Below are 26,561 nucleotides of genomic sequence, written 5' to 3' on the forward strand. Positions count from 1 at the left end.
ATGTTGGGTCATGAGACCCATGTTTGTAATATCTGGCTCTTCGGAGCCTAATGAATAAATACTCTGAGTCATAGAGTCTTGTTGTGATGCCATGTTGTATTTGCACATATCGAGCATATTGTGTGTATGATTGAAATGCTTGGCCTTGGTAGCCTCTCTTATGGGGAAATGTAGTCTTGTGCTTCCATGAGCCATAGTAGTCCGCTACAGCCCGGTTCACCGGAGTCCTGCTAGCCCAGCACTACTGCTCCGGGACACTTGACTGGCCGGCATGTGATTCACTTCGTTCCTGTGTCTGTCCCTTCGGGGAAATGCCACGCGATGACATCCGGAGTCCTGTTAGCCCAGTGCTACAGCCCGGATTCGCACGCTGCTGACCGACACGTTCGATGTTGATTCATGTATGCATGTCCCCATACGTTAGTGCCGCTTTGGGTTCACGACTAGCCATGTCGGCCCGGGTTCTCTGTCATATGGATGCTAGCGACACTGTCATATACGTGAGCCAAAAGGCGCAAACGGTCCCGGGCCATGGTAAGGCGACACCCGTGGGAATACCGTGCGTGAGGCCGCAAAGTGATATGAGGTGTTACAGGCTAGATCGATGTGACTTGGAATCGGGGTCCCGACAGTCTAGTTGTCATATCTAGCGTTTTTGGGGCAATAGTGGTTGCATCTCTCGATTTTTGGCTAAATCTCGGCTTGAGTAGTTTGGATAAGGCGTCTAGACTGTGTGGATTAAGTTTTGGTAGGAGTATTTTTGAATTTGGCAGTCCGGTAGTGCCGGATCTGACCACGGCAGTAGGAACCGCCGTTTCCCAGTCTTGAGCGGTACTACCACTCCCGCTGGAGCGGTACTACCGCTTGCGCGGTACTGCCGCCTATGGCCAGCGGTACTACCGCTGCCTGCCAGATTCCATCATTTTCCTACCACTATTTTGATCCATGTTGTTTTGTTTGGAAGCTTACACTCTTTCTTTCGTGTTAGTTCTTCTGTTCGTGTGTTTGGTTCCAGGTGATGAACATCCTGAGCAGCATGTCCGCCGTGTCAACCCCGGACGTGCAACTTCAAGGCGCTACCACACCTCAGAGTCAGTAGGTGCCTCCTCAAGTGCGGCACCTCCGCCTCAGCTCCAGAAGAAACCTGCCAACAGGCCGAAGCCAAGGGGCAAGACTGTGACTGAGTTGTCTGCCAAGGAGTTCTGGGAAAGGCGTCGCCGCAACCCCTATGCGGAAGACCAAGAACCCAATTTGGTCAACCGCCCGTTCTGGAACCGCTTTCAGTTTGCCATCTACTTTGATGTGATCAAGGCCAAGAAGAATCTCTATGTTGATGTTCGCTCCATCGACACGGATGCCATGGAAAAGGATCCTGAATACTTTGGTGAAGCTCTTCAGATGTGTGCTCAGCTAAACATTCTCAGAATCATGCAGTTCAACAAGGACTTTGATGCAGATTTGGTGGCTCAATTCTATGCCACTGTCCATCTTGGCACTGATGAAGAAAGGACTCTGACCTGGATGACAAATGGCAAGTTACTGTCTGTCAAGTGGAAGGCCTTCATGGAGTTACTTGTGGTGGAAGATCGCGGGCTTGAGACTCCTGTCGGCTTTCGCCCTCACCGCAACATCAACTCCACTCACAAGCAAGCCCTATGGCCCTACTGCACTGTGAAGGTTCACCCTGTGACTAAGAAGGAAACATATGAGTTGTCTACCTACCTGGACATCCTTCATCGTGTCTTTTGAGAGACCCTCTTTCCTCGCATCGGGAATCTGGATATGGTCTACTCCTATCTCGTGGATATGCTTCTCTTCTGCGAGAATGAGAAGGAAGCAAACAGTGGCAAGTCCCTGGACATTTCTCATGTTATGTGGTCTGAACTTCTCACTGCCATTTCTGAGCGCAAGTGCCCGATCTATGGTCCGTTCATCATGCTGCTCATTTACAAGGCCTGGGCACGTGTCTCTCCCCAGGTGATGCTGGAAACTGGAGAATTGGTTTCTCGTGAGATCAAGCGTCTGAGGAAGAAGGACAGTTGGGGCACCCCAGCCCCTAAATCCGGGGGTCCATCTACTACTGCTTACATGGAGACCGAGGACGGGACTGAGGCCGATGATGACGAAGAGGATTATGAGCCTTCTGGGACAGAGCCCTCTTGGGCAAAGAAGACCAAGCGCAAGATGAAGAAGCTCTTCTGCATGGAGTCTCGTGGTCAGTACATGACTCATGTGACTGAGAAGAAGGCCAGGGGGCGTCACAAGGAGCTCATGCGTCAGCTGGGTGCGACCGTTGTCAGTGGGTCTGAGGGCCAGATCACTGAGGAATAGGAGTGGATTCAGCAGCACTGTCCGTGGACCGATTCCGACACCGAGCAGTTTCCGACTGAGGATGGCAGTGCAGATGACCCTGCCAGGATGTGATGAGAGAGCTCCTCAGTTTGCCTTCACCTGGAGCCGTAGCGTCGCTCTTTGCCCTTTTGGTGTCTCGATGCCAAAGGGGGAGAGATCTTAGGGATTTGTTGGATTTGTGCTTTATGGTGTCGTCATTTTCTTTGTTGTGTCGTTGTGTTTTCTCGCCATTTGCCTTGTTTGGTTGTGTGCCAGTGAGACCTAAGTTCCAGATATATGGTGTAAGACATATGCTACCTTATCTTTATCTATGTCTTTCTAGTACTTTGGTATCTTATGAGTTGCTTGTCTATCCTGTTATATTATCTGCTCTCATCTATCCTATGCTTAGGTTGTTGGATTATAAAATATAGGGGGAGTGTTGATCCTAATGTGTGTGTCCTACATTCCAAAGGCACTACTAACTAGGTGCACACATTCAGGGGGAGCCCGTCTATATTTTGTAGTTCAAAGTATCTTTACTTTCATGATATATCCTTGTGCAAATCCCTGGTTGTCATTAATCCACCAAAAAGGGGGAGATTGTTAAGGCATATCTCTCTAGATGTAGTTTTGGTGATTGATGACAACATGTTTGCGGACTAATCGTGTGCTTTGAGCATTTCAGAGATTCATCATTTGGCACGAGACGATTTCTTTCCCCTCGGAGTGTCATTCAAGACGGTGTAGCTCTTTCGCTTCTTTTCTGGTGAACTAGTTTCATAGGAGTCACCGTACTATCAAGAGGGTCCGTTTTGGTAAGGCTAGGGTGGAATCAACACGTACACATCCTCTTTACACCCTCTGAGCCTTTCCGCTTCATTGGAGGTCTCTTTCTCCCTTCTTTGGGCTGAGTCTGGTCCCAGCGGTAGTACCGCTTAGGAGTCACATGCGGCAGTACCGCTCCGCAGCGGTAGTACCGCCGGTGGGTCCTCTGCAGTAGTGCCGCTCCGGTACCAGGCCCCTACCGCGTCGACTCGAGGGGTCATTTTTCGTGTCGGATTGTGCGGCACTTTGCAGCGGCAGTAGAGCGGCAGTGCCGCTCATGAGCGGTAGTACCGCCCTACCACTGCGGCAGTACCGCTCGAGTCCGTATCTCTCCTGCCCTCCAAACTCCACGGTAGTACCGCCTGGGGGAGCGGTAGTACCGCTGTTCTCAGCGGTAGTACCGCTACCTTCTGCGGTAGTACCGCCCTCTGCGGGGCTGTTTTGGGGGGTAACGGTTGGATTGGTCCCCCCATTATATAAAGAGGTCTTCTTCCCCAAAGTTGACCTACCTCTTCCCCAAAAGCTCCATTGTTGCTCCAAGCTCCATTTTCGCCCGATCTCTCTCCCTAGCCGATCAAACTTGTTGATTTGCTCGGGATTGGTTGAGAAGGCCCCGATCTACACTTCCACCAAGAGAAATTTGATTCCCCCCACTTATCCCTAGCGGATCTTGTTACTCTTGGGTGTTTGAGCACCCTAGACGGTTGAGGTCACCGCGGAGCCATAGTCCATTGTGGTGAAGCTTTGTGGTGTCGTTGGGAGCCTCCAATTAAGTTGTGGAGATTGCCCCAACCTTGTTTGTAAAGTTCCGGTCGCCGCCTTCAAGGGCACCGATAGTGGAATCACGGCATCTCGCATTGTGTGAGGGCATGAGGAGAATACGATGGCCCTAGTGGCTTCTTGGGGAGCATTGTGCCTCCACACCGCTCCAACAGAGACGTACTTCCCCTCACAAGGAAGGAACTTCGGTAACACATCCTCGTCTTCACCGGCTCCACTCTTGGTTATCTCGTCCCTTTACTTTCGCAAGCTTACTTGTGTTAAATCCCTTGCTTGCTTGTGTGCTTGTTGTCATTGCATCATATAGGTTGCTCACTTAGTTGCATATCTAGACAACCTACTTTGATGCAAAGTTTAAATTGGTAAAGAAAAGCTAAAAATTGTTAGTTGCCTATTCACCCCCCCTCCTAGTCAACTATATCGATCCTTTCACCAGGGCCATTAGCCACTTTCTTGTTGTTGCCTCCCTAATGCCCCAGGTGCTCAGATTTGTCACCCTCCTTGGGGGCGAGGGTCAGATGGCCCCTGCCTCTGAGTGCCGCCATCGCCCCCACGTTTGGGCAGCCACTCGACCTCCACTTTGACTTGATAACCCTCATGGTTAAACCAAACTTCCACCACCCCGTTGAGCTTGTTTGGGTCTTTGCAAGCCAATTTCATCCTCACAGGCCCCAACATGATGAGAGACAGTTCGTCCACCACAATAGGTCGACCCAGCATCTTGAACCTTCTTTGATCCTATCCTCCCTGCGGTGTTTCTTTGGGGTCCCGTGCAACCGCACCCAAGCCTCGGGCATCACCATGGGCTGAACCACTTCATGCAGCATATCATGCACCCTAGCCATGATGTCGTTGCGGGGAAGGAAGAGCTTGCCGCTCTATTTGGCCATGTGCAAGAGATCAGCCGAAGGAAACACCACATGAACATCATTGTTGCCCACCTGAGTAACTTGCTAGTCCCAGTCCCCAGCCACGATGAGCTTGAGCTCCTGCTGCAGAATGCGGAGGGACAGCTTGCCGGGCTCTGCCGAGAGGATGGTCGCGTTCTCGATCCGCGCATCCACCGGCACCTCCGCCTCCGCATCGTCGTCGAACTGGAGGCAGAAAAAACCCTCCCCCGAGATGGCGCTCCCCATGCTCTGGAGGTTGAGGGAATGGCCACGAGATGGACATGCAGCCGAAGTGTGACCCTCCTCTTTGCAGAGCATGCACAGCGGCTTGAAAGTGCATTTGGATTGAAAATGGCCCCAACGCTCTCACTTGAAGCATTCCACCTCCGCATCCGGCACGTCTTCCACAGGGATAGGCTCACCCGCTGCGCCCTTGGATGAGGAAGGGAGCGCCATCGCCAGCGGCACCGCGCTTGCCCGAGGCATTTTAGCGAGGGGATCCCCGTGTCCCCCACCACAGTTGGGGTGCTCCATGGATTTGCACTCCAGCTCGCGGCGGCGCTGGACCGCCTTATTCTTTCGCTTCTTCTCCTGTTGCTGGATCCACCAAGGGGGAGGAGGACCCCAATCCCCCTTGCGCCCTACCTGCTCCGAAGCGTAGCCGCGCGGCGCACGCTCGTCGCGGTACCCTTGACGGTCCCGAGCAGAAGCCTTAGCCTTGTCGTGCAGCTCCTTCTCTCTTCTTCTCTCAGCATCCAGCTCTGGCGCCTCCATGGGCCTCTTGTCCGCCCGACGATCACCCATCACCGCCGCCGCAATGGAGATCGAAAGGGGGGAGGAGGAGGCGAGATCTGGAGAGTGCGGGCAGAGTGGCCGAAGCACCGCACCTCCCGAGCAGTGGCTGGAAACCCTAAACTAGGGTCCAGCACCCCGCGACGCAACCATATATAGCCAGCGGCAGGCCGTGCCGCGTGGGCCTGCTGTGCTGGGCCGGGCCGAACTGAACCCACTCTACTGACCACCGCCGACACCTGAGCCTCCCCCAACGACTGGGCCACACTCAGCCCCTCCAACACCGCGGTCGTGACCCCAGGCCCAACCGCGGCCCGTGGCCCATGAGCCGCTCCCACGACCTCGCACGCCACCATGTCAGCCCTCAAGGCCAGATCGGGCTCCTCCTCCGGCGAGCGCCGACCCTCCGGCGCCGCCACCGTCAGCCGCCGAATCGGCGATGGCAAGCAGGGCCATTCCTCGATCTGCCCCAACGACGTCAAGGAGGATAACAATGCCGCTGCCGCACACGAGCGGATCGCCCCCGCCGCGTTCGTCGATGTGTTGCCGCTCCCTGGTGACGACGGACTCCGGACGCGAGACGCCACCGCCCTGGGCCCCCTACCCCTTGGGGCAAAACTCCGGCCATGACCACGACCGCGACGCTGCGGCCTCGCCGCGAAAGCCATGAAATCGCACAGCAAGGGCCCTGACGGCGCCGGTTTCCACACCCCAGCTTCTGATTCCCCACCGTCATCGCCTGAATCGTCCGCCGCCAGGGCCCAGAACCTGCCCCCGCAAGGTTCCCGGGCCAGCGAGGTTGTCGGCGCCGCCGGCGCGCCCGACGCCGAGCGGCCCGAGCCGCACATGCCGCTCCTGACTAGGGTCCATCCGACCGCCGCCGCCCGCGGCGAGGGCCAAGCCGCGTCGCCGAGGCTATCGCCCGAGCGCTCGCCTAACGGTTTGCTCATTTCGAAGCTCTTCCTTAAGTTTACTCTTAATACCGCACTTTAGTATGTTTCACAATACTAAACTTTACTCAACTGAAAGATTTGCGTGTTATCGAAGTGCCTCTATTTAGTGATTTGATTGCAAATTTGTTTGCTGGTACCTCTACTTTCTGTAGTTTTTATATTTTAATTCTGTTTTAAATTTAACTGAAGGAACTGCCTTTGAAGTGAAGTTTGTTGAGATGCAAGACTCTGAGGCTCGCCGAGGAGTTTTGTTCCGTCGAATATAGAAACATAAGAACACGTAGTTCCGGTTTAAGTAAAGTACAAGCTCATTTTCGCTTAGTTGCATGTGCTTACTTGCCTAACACCTCACACTGTATTATTTGCTCTGTTACGTACTCCCTCCATCCCAAAATATAAGAACGTTTTTTATACTAGTGTAGTGTCAAAAACGTTCTTATATTATGGGACGGAGGGAGTATAATATAACAGTTTGTGTTAACAAGCCTTGACGATGAATATGTTTCTGATTTTTTCCACCGACCAAATCAACATTTTTTAGGTTATAATGGAGCAAGCGCAGCAACACACGCCTTTCCCTTCTAGTATAAATCAAATTCAAATTAAGAAGGCGCGCCTTTCCCTTGTAGTAGTAAGTCAAATTCAAATTAAGAAGAATTATTTAGCCGGTGCCTCATTTAGTACTCATTTGGTTTGGAGGATTCCTACGAGATTTCCACCCACGAGAATTCTTCTTTTATGTTTAGCATTCGTTCTAAAGGTATAGAGGTACTAGAATCATTAGGTTTGTGTCCATATTGGCTTAATTGTTTAGGACTTGTAGCATCTGGCGAGACATCATAGGAAAATTGTAAGGATTGGAAGGGGTAGCACCTCTAAGCCTTCACTTTTTCATATTCCCTTGATCTGAGAATCGTGTAAAGCGAATGATCCCTTGCCAAGGATGGCCGATTATTTCTTGACAAACCAGACACTATGGTGAGACGTGAAAAAACCTGATCCTATTCCGACCTCGATATATATGTGTAATCGTCTTGTGCCGTATGTGTCGGAATTGTTCGGGAGACATGGTCAAAGCCCTGAGCAAGAGCAAGAAAACTAAAAAAATGTGTTCGTGCATTGGACTCGAATCCAAATTGTGCTAGCTGACAAAGAAAAACATAATACAATAGATCAATATTGGTTCTGACTAGTTGGTAAAAGGACTCTAAATCTTTGAATAAAAGGACTAAAATTCCATTCGGTGCTAGTGGTTTCATTCCACAACATAACAAAGAAATAAATAAATGAAAGAAAGTCATGTCCATGCCTCTAGTAGGAAGATCGAGGAACCGGTGTTGGCGCTCCTGGTTCATGAGATCCTAAGCGTGATGGGTGAGATTAGATATTATTCTTTCATAAGTCCATCCAAGTGAACTAGCCAAATCCTTAGTCAACACGCAACATCATAGATTGATAATATTTTTGGTTAAATATATAAAAAGAAAATATGCTTCACCTGCCTATATTGTAAGTTTATAGAGGAGCCTCACAACATCTATGAAACCAAATAAACAAGATGAAAGTATATTGATGGATCTTAATATGCTAATTATATGTCCCAAATATTTGTATGCTCTCCTCCATTGCGGGTGCTTGTGGGCTAAATTTCTCTCTACTTTATGGCATTTCTAATCGATCGCCAATACGGCCATAAGGTAGTAAATTTTTTGGTTTACTCCCATACCACGGACATAGCCGATCCCCTAAAAACGTTAATGGAGTATAATTTTTACACCAACTCCCTATTTCCCCAAGATTTTCCTAAACATACTCCATCGTGCGGCGGCCAAGTAAAACTCCCTCTCGCCCTCCCGCGCTGCACTGCCTCCCGCCCCCACCGCCGCCACCCCCCCCCCCCCGCCGCCACCATCGATGACCTCCGAGCACTACAAGAAATATTTCAACTTGTGACCTTCACTATTGGTCACTGAAAGGTCATTGTTTTTCATTTGTGACCTTTTTGTGACCAAAAACAGAAGGTCAAAAGCTGGCGGTCGTAAACTGAAATTAACGACCTTCTCTGTGAGAAGGTCGTAGACGTTTATGACCAAAATATGCCTACTGTTTTGTTTTGGTCACTAGCAGCCTCCCCAGGCCACGTAGGCATCCGACGTGGCAATCTGATGTGGCACAAGAATCAGCCCGGTCCAATTCGATTTTCTACATGGGCCTAGCCCAACAATTCGGCCTTTTATATATTTTTCTATCAATTTTTGATCGGCTTCATGGGCCAAGCCCAACATTGCATCCTTTTTTATTGTTGGGTTGTGGCCTTTTTGTCTAAACAAATTTAGTTTCTTTTTTTCCCCAAAAGAAGGGTGCACTAGTGAGATGGGTCCCAGTTGTCAGGTTCTGGTAACTGGGTCCCATTTGTCATGTTCTGGTAAGTGGGTCCCATCTATCAGGCTCATATTCGTCATATTTGAACCAGTATTTAAATGGGCAGACAAAAAGCACACATAATACTTCAAATAAGAGCAACCAGATCCTTACAAGTGTAATACGGTGGCAATCACAGTAATGACTACAAGTGTAATACAGTACTTTACAAGCTTTACAAGCAATCACAAACTGGCACCTGCTCCCGTCATGAACATGCCAAACTCACAACATGCCAAACTCGTTGGACTACCATAGTGATATGAACAACATGCCGAACTAGCTGGACAACCGTAGTTAGGGCTGGGAACAAACAGAACGGCCTTCAAGAAAACAGACAACATGCCTTCCTCGGTCGCCCTGTTACATGAATCAGTAGAGAAGAATCAAAAAAACTGGGGCAAATATATTATGAACAGACCATTCAAGAAAAGGATAGTTATTTAGAATGATAACACAAATTGAGCTAGTACCATGCTTTTTGTTCTCCAGCTAGTTAAAATGAGATACTCGTTCATACAAGAAAGGTGACTCGTGAAAATAGAGCATTCTACTCATAGCTCGCAGAGTATCAATATTCTGTTCTTATAAGCTTATTCTTATGCGTGAAGCAAGTAAGGAAATCTGACCAAATAAGCAACACCTCCATAAACTGATCATGACTAAATGGAGCAGAGGAAGGAAAGGAGCTCTCCATGGCTGTTTTTGTAGCCGATGCCGAACAACACAGCTGCCACCACCGTTGCATGGAAGCAGCAGAAAAGAGGAGCCTGGCATGACGAACCCCTTGTACCGAATCAAATCATGCTGCACAAGAAGGACAAGAGAAATAAGAAGATAATCTTGAGGTCAAATCAAAAATCAGAAAAATAAATCATGGACTCAAGCACATTCATACATATACTTTAAGTTGTTAAACAGAATCATAGATTCCATCACGTAATCCAAAAAATTTGAACATATATATATATATGCATGCTTGTCAAAGTTTCATTCCAGAGAATTAAAGTGCTGGGTAAGAAGCCTAATGTACAATTGATACAAGTTAATACAAGCCTGATGTACTACTCTGGGTAAGAAGAAGCATGTACTTTAGTAGTTTTAGCACACTAATACATGTGTTAAAATGGAAGCGTCGCTGCTGGGTTATATTAATAAATAATCTAAGTGTTGCAACACCCAACAAGATTTGCATGAACAGGTAAAACCTAGCAAGTACTTGTACTGGGATGTTGTCCATCCAACAGAGACAACAAACCAGCTTATCACAAGACTGATGCTGGACTCCATTGCCGGAATCTACAGCTAGGCACTCAAGCTTAAGGGGATCCTCATGTGGATCGAGCCTGCATGTTAATCTTTACACTAGCAGGGCCATTTCTGTTCTCTTTCTTTCTTTGACACCAGTGTCATGTACTATACTCAACTGTACTGCAAGTGCCATGTGCTACTGCAGTTTAGTTGAGTTTTAAGACTAGAACATGTTATTGTAACCTTTGCAACTGAAGACACAGAATAACTAAGTGGATCAGCATGAATGAACAAGCTAAAGGGTCAGTGTCTAATGTCAGAATCTACAGCTCAAGAGGATCCTGTGTGGATCAAGCCAAAGTGTTAAGGCTACCTTTTACATCAGTGTCATGTGCTATATTCAAACTGTGCTGCAACTTAGTTGAGTTGCAAGTAGGACTACAGTGAAGATGCTATTCTAACTTCTGTGACTGAAGAAAAAGACACCGTATGTACATCGTGTTAAACATTAGTACACAGCGCTGACGCTACTATACAACCACGAATTAAATCACTGGACACCAAGGCCGGAATGGCGCTAGAGTGGACCAAGCAGTCAAACTGGGACAGATTGGATGATTTTACCCTCGAGTAATCTAAGCAGCTAGAACCGACATCCTCCCCCTCTGCACGCTATCCTCTCTTCACTGTCTAAACCGAACCATCGTCTTCCTTGACACCCGCAGCACCTCGGTGTACCATGGTGATGGCCTGCACAAATCCCCTGCATGGATCAGATCAGATCTAATCAAGAAGAAGCAGAGGAGGGGAGGGGAGGGGAGGAGGGACGAGCAATCAGTGCATCAACAAAATATGGAACATCAAGCACAGCATGACAACTAGAGTATATGTATTGCTGGCTCTTATTAGTCCACAACCGAGTGGATTTTCAACCATACTATAACTATCACTCCATCCATTATTTAAACTACCAAAACGTCTTTATATTGAGAAACATAGGTACTGGTTGCATATATAGACTAGTAGCAGTACTATGTGTGGCAGTTTTAACAAGTCAAATAATTTTACTGTAGACAAGTTGCATATATAGACTAGTAGTAGTACTGTAATCTAACAGTGGCTAAAGCATACAAGAAACATATTGCAGTGTACTCTAGCCCAAACGAATTCCCACCCATGCCTTGTTTCAGATTAGACACTTTCTTACAACTGAATTCCAGATACAATTGGTTTAAGATCCAGGTGTACTAATTAAGAAAGAGGCGACAAGTAGCCATTGCATGTGACGGCAGGCAGACAGGAAATGGTTAGGAAGAAGAGGAGCAGTGGAGCAATGACTGACCCATTGGAGACCCCGGTCTTGTCCTTCTTGAAGACGACCCCGAATCCCCGATGCACTCGCCGTCGACCACATTGGAGGCACTAACTGGATACAAACAAGAACATAAGACAAATAGTATATACATTAGTAAGATAAGCAGCTGTAACATAACAGGAACTGGAACGACGATTCTCATTTAAGCAACTGGAGTACCATTTGTGCACATGCCGAAACAATACATGGAAGTACTAGCAAAACAATAAACGCATGGGAGCACTTTGGAAGATGCGTGCGGCTAGCATATGGAGTAATAATCTCTAGCTTCAGATGAACAATTCTGGGCTTGGGAATCAGAGAGCTTAAGCGCTGCAAGGTTGGTGTTAGCCCAACTATATACTCTGTCAGCTCGAGAACTTGCTCAGTCGAGATGAAGCAGCGATTGAACCGGCAAACACAACACACCGCGTCGACACAAAAATGACTTGCCAGCATCCAGCAATTCGATGCGCGCGCCACAGATCCGTGCACTCCTGGGACAATTAGAAGCGCCACACCTTCGTACAGCAGCGAATTCAGCTGGACCACGGAGCAGATTCCGATGCCGCACACACGCGGAGCCCGCATCTCTAGGCACGCGCGCGCGCGAGGCAGCGGTGACGCGGAGAAGGCACGCCCTGAGGACACGGTGCTGCCTCGGGAGCTGGCCAGAGTGAGGGCCGCGGCGACGGGGATCGAGTTTCGAATCAGGCAGAGAGAGGGAGAGGGAGAGAGGGAGGGGGAAGGGGCGCGGACCTCGTCGAGCGTGGCGGGGTCGAGGGGGGCGAGGGAGCCCTGTAGGCGGCGGACGTCGGCGTCCAGCGCGACGGCGCGGCGCCGCAGCGCGTCCTCGTCGGCGGCGCGGCGCACGGCGAGGGCCGCCACCGCGTCCCGCAGCTCCCGCGCCGCCTCGGCCGCCGCAGAGCAAGGAGCCGTGGCGATGTTCCAAGATTCGGCGATGGGATTGGGCTCGTTGCGGTCATGGCGGTGCACCGGCCCGTCGAGGCGGAGCAGGGGAGCCGGGGCAAGGGAGGAGGAGGAGGGAGGTGGTGGCGGCGATCTGGAAGGGGAGGGGAACAGGGAGCAGGGGCGAGGAGGGAGGGAGGAGGATTGGATCTGGCATCGGGAGAGTCGTCCTTTCTTCTTCTCTTGTCTTGTGATGAGTGGAGGGAAGGAGAGGGTGCAGACGGCTGCAGACCAGCGGCGAGGGGAGAGGTGGGTGGCGGAGGCGAGGGGAGAGGTTGGCGGCGGCGGAGGGATCTGGATCGGGGGAGAGGAGTGGGGGCGGGGAGGGATCTGGATCGGCTAGGGTTCACGCGCGTGAGAGAGAGAGAGGCTGCAGTGGCTTGGATGGACGGATGTATGGATGGACGGATGGACGGATGTTGGCCACGTCATCGATCCATGCCACAACGGATTCCACCAATCAGAATTCAGCTTATGTTTCTCTTATAGTTTTTATCCTCTTTTTTAGGGCAAACATTCAACATATTAACCACGTATAGTTTGTTAAAATGAATGAATATTGTGCACTTGTGTGTATCTTGTGATGAAAAACAATGTTGATATGGGGAGTTTTCATTTTCAATGCACAAAAGAGACGTTTTCTATTTTTCGAGTGCCCAAAATGGTTTTTTTTAAGGACCTACCATATATTTGTTGCAAAATTGTACCAAATCAATTTTCTAAAATACTAGGCCTTATTTAATTCACAATTGACCAAATGGTTGGATGTCAAAGTTTTGATCCACCTCTGGTGAAAAAGACAAATTTCCGCCGATTCAGTAGGAAGCGGGTCAAATTTGAACTGCAGCTGCCTCATAGTTTGCTCTTTATTTTTTCCAAAAATCATTTCTAGGTACATAAGTATCTATTTAATCAGAGAAACATCAAAAGTTTTCGAAGATTCAACCACTAGCTAGGAACGGTCAAGTCCGCCGTTTTGACCGCATTTTGAAACGGGCATAAAAATTAAAAAAAATCAAAAAATTGGAAAACCTTCGCATTGTGTCATTATATGTGACCAAGTTTCCAGGAAAAATAGTAAACTTGTAATATGGCAATTGTTTTAAAAAAGTGTTCTCAGAAACGAGCTATCATGCGTGAAGATTCAAGGCTTTCAAGCCAAATGATCAATCTTATGGCCACATTCATGGCATAGTTTATTCAAATGATCTCATATTGTGCACAATGGTGCATCTTGGAATTCCAAACAATGTTTCCTAAGGGAGTTTCCATTTTCTTTGCACGGAAAATTCATTTTCCATTTTTCGAGTGCCCGAAAAGAGGTTTTTTTGTGAAGGACCTACCATATATCTGTTGCAAAATTGGACCTAATCAATTTTCTAAAATACTAGGACATATTTAATTACAATTGACCAAGTGGTTGGGTGTAAAAAGTTTTGATCCACCTCTCGTGAAAAAGACAAATTTCCGCCGATTTAGGAGGAAGCGGGTAAAATTTCAACTGCAGCTGCCTCGTAGTTTGCTCATTATTTTTTTCAAAAATCCTTTCTAGGTACATAAGTATCTATTTAATAAGAGAAACACCAAAAAAATTCCAAGATTCAACCACTAGCTAGGAACGGTCATTCCCGCCGTTTTGACCGCATTTTGAAACGGGCATAAAAAATTCAAAAAAAATCAAAAAATTGGAAAACCTTCCGATTGTGTCATCATATGTGACCAAGTTTCCAGGAAAAATAATAAACTTGTAATAAGGAAATTACTTTTAAAAAGTGTTCTAAAAAATGAGCTATCATGCATGAAGATTCATTGCTTTCAAGCCAAATGATCAATCTTATGGCCACATTCATGGCATAGTTTGTTCAAATGATCTCATATTGTGCACAAGGGTGCATCTTGGAATTCCAAACAATGTTGCCTAAGGGAGTTTTCATTTTCTTTGCACGGAAAATTCATTTTCCATTTTCTGAGTGCGTGAAATGAGTTTTTTTTGTGAAGGACCTACCATATATTTGTTGCAAAATTGGACCAAATCAATTTTCTAAAATACTAGGCCATATTTAATGCACAATTTACAAAATTGTTGGGTGTCAAAAGTTTTGATCCACCTCTAGTGAAAAAGACAAATTCCTGCCGATTCAGTAGGAAGCGGGTCAAATTTGAACTGCAGCTGCCTCATAGTTTGCTATTTATTTTTTCCAAATATCATTTCTAGTTACATAAGTACCTATTTAATCATAAATACATGGTTTGGTGGCGATACGTCGAGGTTTGGACGGTGGCCGAGGGCCCCAACTCTAGAGCGCGTAAACTCACATGCCCGCCGCGTGGTCACCGCGTGACCGTGGCGTTACCATGTGTTCTGGGTGGCCTAGGCATGTCTAGTGGGTTGGGCACTCCCCAGGTAGGTGCTAGGAAGAAAATCACAACATAAGATTCTCACAAGGAGACCGATCGATGCTTAAACATGAATAAGCAGCCAAGTGTTTGATTAGCGGTACGGGAAATGCACATGGCTAATGGGCGTGAGTTTTGTCTGAGGATGATCAGTTACTAAGAAGACCGTCTTCACAAATTTTCAACTCAAAAAGAGGAGCCTAGGTGGTACTTGCTTTGCAAAGTACCACACTGGACATAAATACAAATGTTGAAGCTGGGCTCAAAATAATGAATGGATTGAGCTGGCATTTGGTGGAGGATGGTTATTTGGGCATAGGAAAGCACTATAGAAAATGGATACCACACTACTGGAATCAGCTAATTTGCCATCTGCCAGCTCTTTGCCGTCTGCTAGCTGACAGCAAAGAAGCTCTTTGCCGTCTGCCAGCTCTTTGCCATCAGCTACCCAAAAGCAGACGGCAAAGAAGCTCTTTGCCGTCTGCCAGCTCTTTGCCGTCGGCCAGCTGACGGCAAAGAATCTTTGCCGTCCGCTGGCGGACGGCAAAGAGTGAGGTGGCCCCCACCCCCCGCCCGTTTTTGAAAAACTTAACGGGCCACCTCTTTGCCGTCCGCTAGCAGACGGCAAAGAGGCAAAAAAGCGGACGGCAAAGGGGGGCGGACGGCAAAGAGCCTACTACCTAACGGCCCGTACCCCCGCCCGTTACTCGCTTCTTCCCTCTCCCTCCCACGCCGCCGTTTCTCTCCTCCCACGCCGCCGCCCGCCGCGCGCCGCCGCCGCCCCGTCGCCCCGCCGCCCCGGCTCGCCGCCGCCCCGGGGCCCCGTCGCCCTCACCGCCCCGGCCCCCCGCCGCCCGCGCCTCCCGCGCCCCGCGCCCCCGCGCCCCCCGCCGCCCCGTCGCCCCCGCCGCCCCGTCGCCCCCGCCACCCCGGCTCGCCGCCGCCCCGGGGCACCGTCGCCCTCACCGCCCGGCCCCCCGCCGCCCCCGGCCCCCGCCGCCCCGCGCCCCCGCGCCCCCGCCCCCGCCGCCCGTCGCCCCGCCTCCCCGGCTCGCCGCCGCCCCCAGGCCGCCCCGGCTCGCCGCCGCCCCCAGGCCGCCTCCTCCACCGCCCCGCCCCTCCTCCACCGGCCTCCTCCACCCCCCAGGTGAGCCCCCATTTTTCAGTTTTTTTCTGTTTTTTTCTTTTTTTTCCTTTTTAGTTTTAGTTTTAGTTTAGATTTAGTTTTAGTTGTAGTTTTAGGTTTAGTTTTAGGTTTAGGTTTAGTTTTAGGTTTAGGTTGTAGAAGAAAAAAGAAGAAGAGGAAGAAGAAGAAGAAGAGAAAAGAGGAGAGGAGGAGAAGAAGAAGAGGAAAAAGGAAAGGAAGAAGAAGAAGAGGAGGAGGAGAAGAAAAAGAAGAAGAGGAAGAAGAAGAAGAAAAAAGAGGAGAGGAGGAGAAGAAGAAGAGGAAAAAGGAAAGGAAGAAGAAGAAGAGGAGGAGGAGAAGAAAAAAGAAGAAGAGGAAGAAGAAGAAGAGGAGGAGGAGAAGAAAAAGAAGAAGAGGAAGAAGAAGAAGAAGAAAAAAGAGGAGAGGAGGAGAAGAAGAAGAGGAAAAAGGAAAGGAAGAAGAAGAAGAGGAGGAGGAGGAGAAAAAAGAAGAAGAGGAAGAAAAGGAAGAATAGGAAGAAGAAGAAAAGGAAAAAAGAGGAAAAAACCCCGACCCGACACGGCACCCCGACCCCGACGCGGCACCCCGACACGACACCACGACCCCTAGACCCCGACCCCGACACCCCGACCCCGAGCCTGACCCGACACCCCGACCCCGACACCGACACGGCACCCCGACCCCGACATCCCGACCCCGACCCCGACACCCCGACCCCGAGCCTGACCCGACACCCCGACACCCCGACCCCGACCCGGCACCCCGACCCCGAGACGGCACCCCGACCCGACACCCCGACCCGACACCCCGACCCGGCACCCCGACCCGACACCCCGACCCCGAGACCCCGACCCCGAGCCTGACCCGACACCCCGACACCGACACGGCACCCCGACCCCGACCCGGCACCCCGACCCCGAGACCCGAGCACGATACCCCGACCCGGACCCCGACCCCGACACCCCGACCCCGAGCCTGACCCGACACCCCGACCCCGACACCGACAAGGCACACCGACCCCGACCCGGCACCCCGACCCGACACCCCGACCCGACACACCGACCCCGAGACCCCAACCCCGACCCCGACACGGCACCCCGAGACCGACACGACACCCCGACCCCCGACACGTCCCGAAAAGGTGTTCTTTGGCCTTCCAGAAGCCGACGGGGTCATATATTTGTGAATTATTAGTTAGGTCATATATCTTTCGATTTTGTTATGAAAAACATCATATATAATTGTGTTGATCGGGTAGTTTTAAATGTGCAGTTGTTTCATCGCTGCGAGGTTTGGTGTTCGACGACCTGGCCGTGCGTTTGACGAGCTCTGCCCCTTCGTTCGTGGGTGAGCACAAATGACATGTCCTCCTCCCCCATTAATTATTTGATCTATTCCGATGAAACTTGATAGCTAGATATATATGTGTCTTGAATTATCAGTATGCGTAACCAATATGTGTCTCCCGTTCGAAAGCGTCATAGTTATAAATATGCATGCATTTGCATATTTATAACCTTGATTCTTTCGAATTGTCCAACGCTATCCATGGACAGCCCGAGTATGTTTAGATTGGGTTCGTTTTCCCATATGCTTTGCTCCGGATCCGACGCATAAATTTCGTCAGTGCCTCCCCTGTTGTTCTCCGGGTACACATCCTCTCTGTTTATTGCAGAGACGTGTATCAGGAGAACAGCGGGGAGGTGCTGCCGAAATTTTGCGTAGGATCCGGGGCATAGCATGGGAAAATGAACCCAATCTAAACATACTCGGGTGGGATTAGGACCTATCATTACCTATTAGAGTGTAGGTTGCATGGACGTAATAAAATTGACAAAGTAGATCAACTGATGAATACATACATGGTGAATTATATATATATATTTGTTGTGTGTCTAGTAGCTCTGAAAGTCAAGATGAGTGATCGTGCGTGGATGTACACCGGTCACACTGGTCAGAACAAATGGAGCACTGAATGGTTCACAAAAACCAAGGGGTTTGTGCGAGCACGTGACTGCTAGGGTGGACTCGTCCGAGGAGGAGGCTACACGGACTCCGGTCCACGAGCCTCCGGTCCACGGGTCTTGGGCCCACGAGCCTCGGGTCGACTGGCCTTCGGCCCACGAGAGTTCGGCCCACGAGACCCCGGAGGAGCACACGTCCGGATGGGGTACCTGGCCGGATCAGCCCGAGGAGCCGAGTGGCCATGCTGATGATGGCGGGGAGCCGACTGATCTTGAGGAGGAGGGTGGCACCGTCTACCAGCGTGGTGCTACACGGCTCCCGTCCGTGCCGGCGACCCGCGAGCAGAGGTGGTTGATCTTCCCTGATGGGGAGAGGTACGTAAGTGCATTTAAAATTTTTGTACCTTCTGCATTCACGTTTCTTCAAATAACTAATGCGTTGGCCTTGTCATGCTGCAGGGGTTGGGACCACCATCATAGTGTCCGCCGGCCCAACTCCGTCCTTGGAGTTCTTTGCCGGCAAAACTTCCCGGGGTTTGTCACGTTGCCTGGTGAGGGTCGGCTTCCAGAGCTTGGGTTGAGCTGGGAGCACTACGTGGCTGCCCCGGCCCCGCCGGATGTCATTATCGACGGTGTCGTGTGCGACACGAGGGCAGACATGGTGATCAGGACGTTCTGGGTAATTTCTCCTTTACACATTTCAAAATCTTCAACTAGCTAGTTATTAATTGTACTAATCAATATTGTCTCATTTGATTGCAGACATTCTACAGGTGTGAGGAGGGATACGAGGAGGAGTGCGCAAATGTTATCGAGAACGTCTGCAAGCGCCTACTCCAGAACTTACGGCACGAGGCTCGGGTGCAGGCTGTTCGAGACTACTACGCCTTGCGTGGTATCAAGAAGACCAAGCCGGCGTGCCGCGATAAGTTCCTGAGTAAGGAGCAGTACATGAAGGTAATTCTTAAGGCCTTCTACTTAAGTTCCTTCATTTAGTAATTCTTAGCCGTAGCGCTCAAGTTTCTATTTGCTAACTTAGGCGCCTCCGAGATGGTGTGCGGATCGGATGGATTGTTGGGAGGTGTTGGTCGATGAGTGGTGCTCACAAGAATGGCTAGCCCTCCACAACCAGGCCAAGGACAAACGTGCCCAAATGGAAGGTGTGCCACACCATCAAGGCAGCTCCAACTTATATCAGTTCGGGCGCAACTGGGTATGTGGTTTGCTTCATGATTCATGCAATTCATTCATCATGCTAGCTTGAGCCCTTTAATTACTAACTTTCATTGCTTCTCTCTTTCAGGCACGCCACAATAAGGCGGATAAGGTGCCAGAGGTGTACGACCTGTATGCCATGGCCCACACTGGCTCTTACAAGAAAGTCAAGGCTTTCTCTCAGTCTGACCTCGATGATGCAAACAACTTCACCAACATCTCCTCCCACAACAAGCTCGTGAGATATAGAGATGAGGGGAAGGCGAGGAAAGGGGAGGACTTTAACCCGAGCCAGGGTCCCATTGATCCAGAGCTGGTGATGATATCTGGTGGCGGGAGGTCCCATGGCTCCATAGCCATTGGAGATGGACTTATCCGTTGTCCTAGCACTCTCCCGGAGATCAAGGCGCGCCAGTCGAGCTCCGCTCCTGAGATAAGGCCTCGTGAACGGCCAGTGCAACTCGCCATCAAGGTTAGTGATACGTACTCAGTTATCTGTCTCCATTACATTGTGTGCGCTTCCATCAATGATTACAAATGGTCATGTGAGTGGTGTTGCAGGCTGCTATACAGACTGAGAGAGATAGAACGGAGAAACTTCTGGCAGAGGCGGCGGAGAGGCAGCGGGAGATGGAGGAGAGGACGAGAAAGATGATGGAGGAGGAGAGGGCACGGAATGACATGCAGGCAAGGGCCATGTACGAGCTCCTTGTGGTAAGTTTCTTCTGCAGATTACTTGCTAGTCTTAACATTTAAGTCTCATTACTAACTAGTATGACTCTGTTCTGAAAACCAAATGTGCAGTCTGTGTGCGAGAAGTCCGGTCAGCCCGCTCCGCCGATGCCAGTGATTGCTCCTGGGAGCACGGTGAGTTTAGTTTGAATGGACATTAGTTGGTAGTCTCAACATTTGAGTGTCGTAATGCTAACGAGACATTGAAAATGATCTTTGTTGCAGCTTAACTCCAGAAACGCATCGCACGATCCTTCTCCAGGTAGCGGCACTAGCCACCCCGGTCCTACACCTCCCTGATCACGGTAAGTTTCTCTAGTGTTTTGCTTAACAAATGCATAAAGACCTAGACTTAGCTTTATTTCCTCCAATATGCTTACCATAATGACCTAGAGTTAGCTTATTTTCCTCCAAAATGACCCATTTTACCTAGGTTAACTTATAAATGATGCAGTTCATCCAAGTTAGCTCAAAAATGACCCATTTCACCTAGATTAGCTCCTAAATGATCCATTTTACCTACGTTAGCTTTAAAATGGCCCATTTCACCTACGTTAACTCCAAAATGACCCATCTTACCTAGGTTATCTCATAAACGATCCATTTCAACAAAGTTAGCTCATAAACGATCCATTTCAACTAAGTTAGCTCAAAAACGATCCTTTTGACCTAAGTGAGCTAAAAAACGACCCATTTCACCTTAGTTAGCTCAAAAACGATCCATTTCAACTAAGTTAGCTCAAAAACGATCCATTTCTAACTTTCTTATTTTGCCATTTTGCAGATTTCATTATGTGCTGGATGGAGTGCTTGTTCTACTCTTCTTCTTCTTGTCTTCTCATTCTTGTCTTCTCATTCTAGTCACCTTAGCTATGGAGTGCTACTTTATGTATGGATGGAACTTCTTTATGTATGAAATGATGGATGGAACTTGTTTATGTATGAAATGATGGATGGACCTTGTTTGTGTATGAAATGATGTATGAACTTGTTTATGTGATGAATGCCTGTGAAATATATCTATATGTCATATATATTTTCTGTGCAAATTGTGGGATTTAACAAAAAACAGAAAAAACAGACAATATGCAGGCTCTTTGCCGTCTGCCACCGACGGCAAAGAGCTCTTTGCCGTCCGCCGCAGACGGCAAAGAAGCCACGTGGCAGCCAACTGTGCTTCCTGGGAGCTGACCCATTTGGTCAGTTTGCCTACAGTGGCAGACGGCAACGACTTTGCCGTCCGTGGCGGACGGCAAAGAACCTGCAGTTTGCCTACAGTGGCAGACGGCAAAGAACCTGGCATCTAGTGACGTGTAGATGACATCATAAGGCGGACGGCAAAGACCAAAGGCTCTTTGCCGTCTGCGGCGGACGGCAAAGGTCTGCCGTTAGCCACTTAACGGACTGACAGCGCAAATATTGCCGTCCGCCCTCTTTGCCGTCCGCCGCAGACGGCAAAGATCCTTTGCCGTCCGCCGCCAGGAAGCAGACGGCAAAGAAGCTGTTTACCGTAGCCTTCTTTGCCGGAGCCTTTTGCCGTCCGCGGCTGACGGCAAAGGTCTTTGCCGTCCGCCTTTCGAGCCTTTGCCGTCCGCCATGGCAGACGGCAAAGTAGCTGTTTCCTGTAGTGCCATTTGGACATGCCAAAGTGGTACTTCCTTCACAAAGTGTTTTTCTGAGCAGAATAGGAAAATGAATATTTTTGAATTATTTTTTAACTAGGCAAGGAAGGTTTTTTACATATTTGACGAAGATATGACCCAAAGAATTTATGAGATTTTTTTGGGAATTTTGGGAATGACAGAAATATAGGTTGCTTCACAACCTAGGGCAAAAACTGCCACATGGACATGACACATAGGCAAAACTGATGAGGTGGCGCCTAGTCATAGCAACCCACCACAATTTACAAGGTTATGACCATCTATATTAGTCATGATCAGCTAGAAATAAGGCAGCAGACATGTGCTATCTGCTTTATGACCATTTCGTGTAAGGAAATTACGACCTTTCTGACCAAAATGGTCGTTATAGTTTAGGGTTTGGAGCCCCCCGAACAGCTTTTGACCAATTGGCCTGAAATGGTCATAGATCTATGACCAATTCTTCCAGGGTCACTGACAGAAGGTCACCAGTTGACATATTTCTTGTAGTGGAGCCGGCCGAAATGGACAGCCAACCCCCCCCCCCCCCTCCCGCTCACCCCGCCGGTGCCGAAAATAGGCTTGGGGATGACAAAGAACCACCGAGTCCAAGCTCCGCCTCCAACCACGCCAATGGTGTCCGGGGTGGCCACCGCGTCTCCGGCAACGGCACGCAGCCCTCCCGCCGCACCTACCGGCCGCAAGAAGAAGATGAAGAATATCGTGATGGCGCTTCGTCCAAAGGCTACACCTCGTGCAACAACTATGGTTTCCCCTACGGCGACTGCTCCGGCACGAGCGGCGGCCGCGGCCGGCAACAAAAAACATGGCCGCCAAGTGCTCGATGAAATGCCAACAAGGTAAAAATAAAACCTCAGGTCCCGTTGGTATTCGATAGTGATTGTTCGTGATTGGTAGTGATTTTTTATAGTGCTTGCTTTGACATTGTAGAGCGGAGATGAACATGGCCGAATTCCTCGCATTGCTGGAGTCCTCGGCCACCATTGGCCTTGATGATCTCAACTATGACTTGTTTTGGGATCATTCGGCCACGCAAGACATGGAGGAGACCGAGGAGGAGGTCCAAGAGGTGGTGACCGAGGAGGAGGTGGTGGAGGTGACCGAAGCAAGCACCAAGGCCTCAAGGAGCCACCTCCTAAACTGCAACCAAAAGGAGGACCTTGCGCTTTGTGACGCTTGGTGTGCCATCTCCATGGATGCAACGATCGGAACGGATCAAACCAAGACCATGTTTTGGGAGAGGATCACCGACTACTACAACATCTCCTTGGACGTGTGATCAAGCCGTACACAAGGTTTTCTTGGGCATAGTTAGAGCACCATCCATGATCAATGCAACCGATGGTCCGGTTGCATCAACCAAGTGAACCATGCTCCACTGAGTGGTGTGCAAGTGGCGGAATATGGCCCCTACATCCAAGAGCTATTCAAGCATCGGAACACCAAGTTCGTCCACAAGCCCTTCACTTTGCATCATTGCTACAAAGAGTTATGCAAGAATGAGAAGTGGATCCAAAGAATTGTGGAGACCACTCCGAAGAGGTCAAGGTTGACTATATCCTTTGAGAACGACGAGGAGGTTGATCAAGATGCCAACAATAGACCGGGAGGAAACAAGATTGCAAAAGAAAGAAAGAAGAGGAATGCATTTGGTGTCACTTACAAGGATGAACTTGTGGCAATGATCGAGACAAGGAAGGTGTTGGCGGCTGAACGCAAAGGAGACAAGATGACGAGGTGGAATGAGCTCAAGGCCTTCGAGGATGACAAGTGAAAGACCAAGTTGACGGCCAAAGAGAGAAAGTTGAAGGCCAAGAAGCGTAGGCTTTCACTTGAGGAGGGGAGGATTCGTGATGCGAAGAAGGCCGAAGAGCGTGCTATCATGTTCATGAATCCAAACACAATGGATGAAACCGCAAGAAAGTATTTGGAGCTCACTCGTGGAGAAATCTTGGCCTCTCTTCGGAATGTTGGTGGCGGCCGAGGGGGTGTTGGTGATGGTGTTGGTGATGGTGGCCGAGTGGGTGGTGATGGTGGTGGTGGTGATGGTGGCCGAGAGGATGGTGATGGTGGCCGAGAGGGTGGTGGTGATGATGGCCGAGAGGATGTCAAGGTTGATTTGTTTGTCGAGGTCATCGTTTGAGTGGTGGTGGCCGAGAGGGTGGTGGTGCATGCCAAAGATTGGCTCGATCCACAACATATACATGCTATGTTTATGGTGATTTTGAATCAAACATTGTGTTTGAAGTGATGTCTTTTGGGTGAAGTTCGGAAGTTTAAATTTGAAAAACACGGTAATGAAACTTTATGTTATGACAATTATTGCTATCCATGCTTTAATTTGAATGATTTTAAGATATGTATTGTGTAGAGATTGTGTTTGTGTGGCTAGTATACAAAACGGACATAAATTTGACTTTACTCCACTAACTATAGGGGTTCGGCTAGGTGAGGCCACCGTTAGTGGAGTAAATTTTTACTCCACTAACTTTACTCTAACTTTTACTCCACTAACTTTTAGGGAATCTGTTAGAAATGCCCTTCAGCTCACAGCTTTATGTAACTAGATGATACACGTTGTTGCAAGAATATTTCGAAATATTTCAATGAGAACTGATTGCATGAAACATGAATATTTGGAGTAATAACATGAAAACTAAAACTAAGAATACATATGATTATGTGTTTGAATATTATATGTGGTATAAATATGATAATAGAATGGAAATTCTCGAGGTGTCTTTTTCTTATGCATGGTCGCAAGTTGAGGTGATCATTTGAATGATGAGGTGACGCAGGCTTGCATGTTGAGAAAAATATGGTGTTATTGGCCAACTATTTAGATATATAAGGTATAAGATACTTAGAGCATCTCCAGCCGCGCCCCCAACATGGCCTCCCCAGGCGACGTTTTCGCGCCGGCGCCGAAAAAACGGCCCAATCGCGCCCCTAGGAGCCCATTTTTCGCCGGCTTGGGCCGAAATCAGCGCCGGCGGACCCAGGCCGAACCCGGCGCGCTGGGGGCGCCCGAGGGCGCCGGGGCGAGTGTTTTGGCGCGAAAAAGCCGCGGGCCCGCCGAGTCAGCGAGACGCCGCTTCGTCGCCCTCATCGCCTCGGTTCCCGCGGGAATCAAGGCCAAGGCTGCCGCGCTGCCGCGCCGGTCAGCCTCCATTGATGCCTCACGGGCGGCGCAGTGAAGACGCCGTCGACGCGCGTCCCACCCGCTCCCTCCACGCATCCTCCCGCATGTCGCCTCCCCGCCGCCCCGCTTCGGCTATAAAAGGCGCCCACTTCCCGCCAATGAGCGCCACAGCCTCCCCCTCTCCCTCTCGCAAAAGCCTTCTCCTCGCCGGTGAGCGCCACAGCCTCCCCCACTCCCCCCGCCAACGAGCAAAGCAAACATGGCCGAGAGGTTCCCAGGCGACGGCGCAGCGGCGAACGGCTTCGGCCGCCGACACCTCCAAGAGTCGGAGGCGCACCTCCTCTACGAGGCCGAGTACCCGGCGCCCCCTGACATGCGCGTGCCGGGGGCGTGGAGACTGAGCGTCGGCGGCGTCCCGGTGCCGCCGGTACCCGAAGGGGCGGCACGGCGAGCGGAGATCGCCCGCATCCGCTCCTCCCTGACGTAGGAGCAGCGGAACCGGCCGAGGTACGCGCCCGACAGCGAAACACTATGGACGATGTACTTCCAGCGCCGCCGCGAGGAGCAGATCGCCTCCGTCAACGGCATCATTCTCCGCGGCCGCCTCAACGCCAAAGGACGGCACGAGTGGTGGGGCGTCCCCGGCCGCACCCTCGACGCCGTCCTCGATCACATCGAGACCGGCAATGTGCCGCGGGTGGAGTACCCGACGCGGCCGTCCTTCTCTCGCCACCGCGGCAGTTCCTGGATGCCGCGGCGAATGGAGCCGGGGTCGTCCTCGTCGTCAGGCTCCGGCTCGCTGGCCCTCCACCCCGTCAGGCCCGAGCCGGAGGGGACACCGCTCGGGCGTCGCGCTCGCGGCGGCGCCCTCGTCATCAACGAGCCCTCACCGCCTGCGACGGCATCGGCGAGGCGCTTCCTACGCCTGGTCCGGCCGAAGCCCGAGCCGGGCTTGCTCCCAGTGAAGCCGGAGCACGTCGACATGGTGGCCCCCGACGACGAGTCTGGCCTTAAATGGGCGAAGGAGGACTACGTCCGCGAGCAGGTGCGCCGCTAGCGCCAGGCGTACCTAGAGCACCAGGCCCGTTGCCGCGCCGAGGAGGGCGGCGTTATCGTCATCGACAGTGACAGAGGAGGGCGAGGTCGGGTCGTCAAGCGCCACGCCGCGTGTCGGTGACCCCGGCCAGAGCTGCAGCAGGGACGTCACGCGCGACGACGACGACGACGACGGTGACGGCGGCGACTACACCCGCTTCTACAGGCTTCTCGGTATGTAGACGACGGCGGCGGCTAGGCTTTTTAATTTGTTTTTTAAGTTAGGCGCAGTTCTTGCATGTTTTTACGTTTTTTACAAATTTTAATGAAGTATGGCCGAGTTCCTGCAAAAATCACCGAGTTTGCAAAAATTTAAAACGAACTTCGCCGAACCCGCGGTGACCGTGGGCCTATGACTGGAGCGAACCGAACCCCAGGGGCCAATCTAGCGACGGTTCTCCCCCAGGCCGTTTTTTTTCGGCGCCCTGGGGGCCGAACGGCTGGAGATGCTCTTATATGGAACACCTTTTCGCGTGCAAGGAGATATACCGAACATGTGAGCAAGATCACCTCAGTGTACCGCAAATATTAGAGATATTAGTACTTCTTAGTACTTGTCATGTTAATAAGCTCAATAAAACACACAGATACAAATACATACACCATATTCTATCTTGGCAATCGCACGCTCTCTCA

At 50.3% G+C, this 26,561-nt stretch overlaps 1 long non-coding RNA gene and 1 pseudogene across 1 annotated transcript; one reads left to right on the forward strand and one right to left on the reverse strand.

Annotated features, from left to right (window-relative positions):
• Positions 1–9,065: 9,065 nt before the first annotated feature.
• Positions 9,066–9,600, reverse strand: LOC123124625 (uncharacterized). The gene is made up of 2 exons (XR_006461173.1): positions 9,469–9,600; positions 9,066–9,355 (listed from the first exon to the last, which is right to left on the reverse strand). It is a non-coding gene; the product is annotated as an uncharacterized lncRNA (long non-coding RNA).
• Positions 9,601–22,191: 12,591 nt separating this feature from the next.
• LOC123120485 (uncharacterized) lies at positions 22,192–23,939 on the forward strand (annotated as a pseudogene).
• Positions 23,940–26,561: the final 2,622 nt, after the last annotated feature.

This window comes from Triticum aestivum, chromosome 5D, assembly GCF_018294505.1.
Source record: "Triticum aestivum cultivar Chinese Spring chromosome 5D, IWGSC CS RefSeq v2.1, whole genome shotgun sequence".
In the NCBI taxonomy this organism is placed as follows: domain Eukaryota; kingdom Viridiplantae; phylum Streptophyta; class Magnoliopsida; order Poales; family Poaceae; genus Triticum; species Triticum aestivum.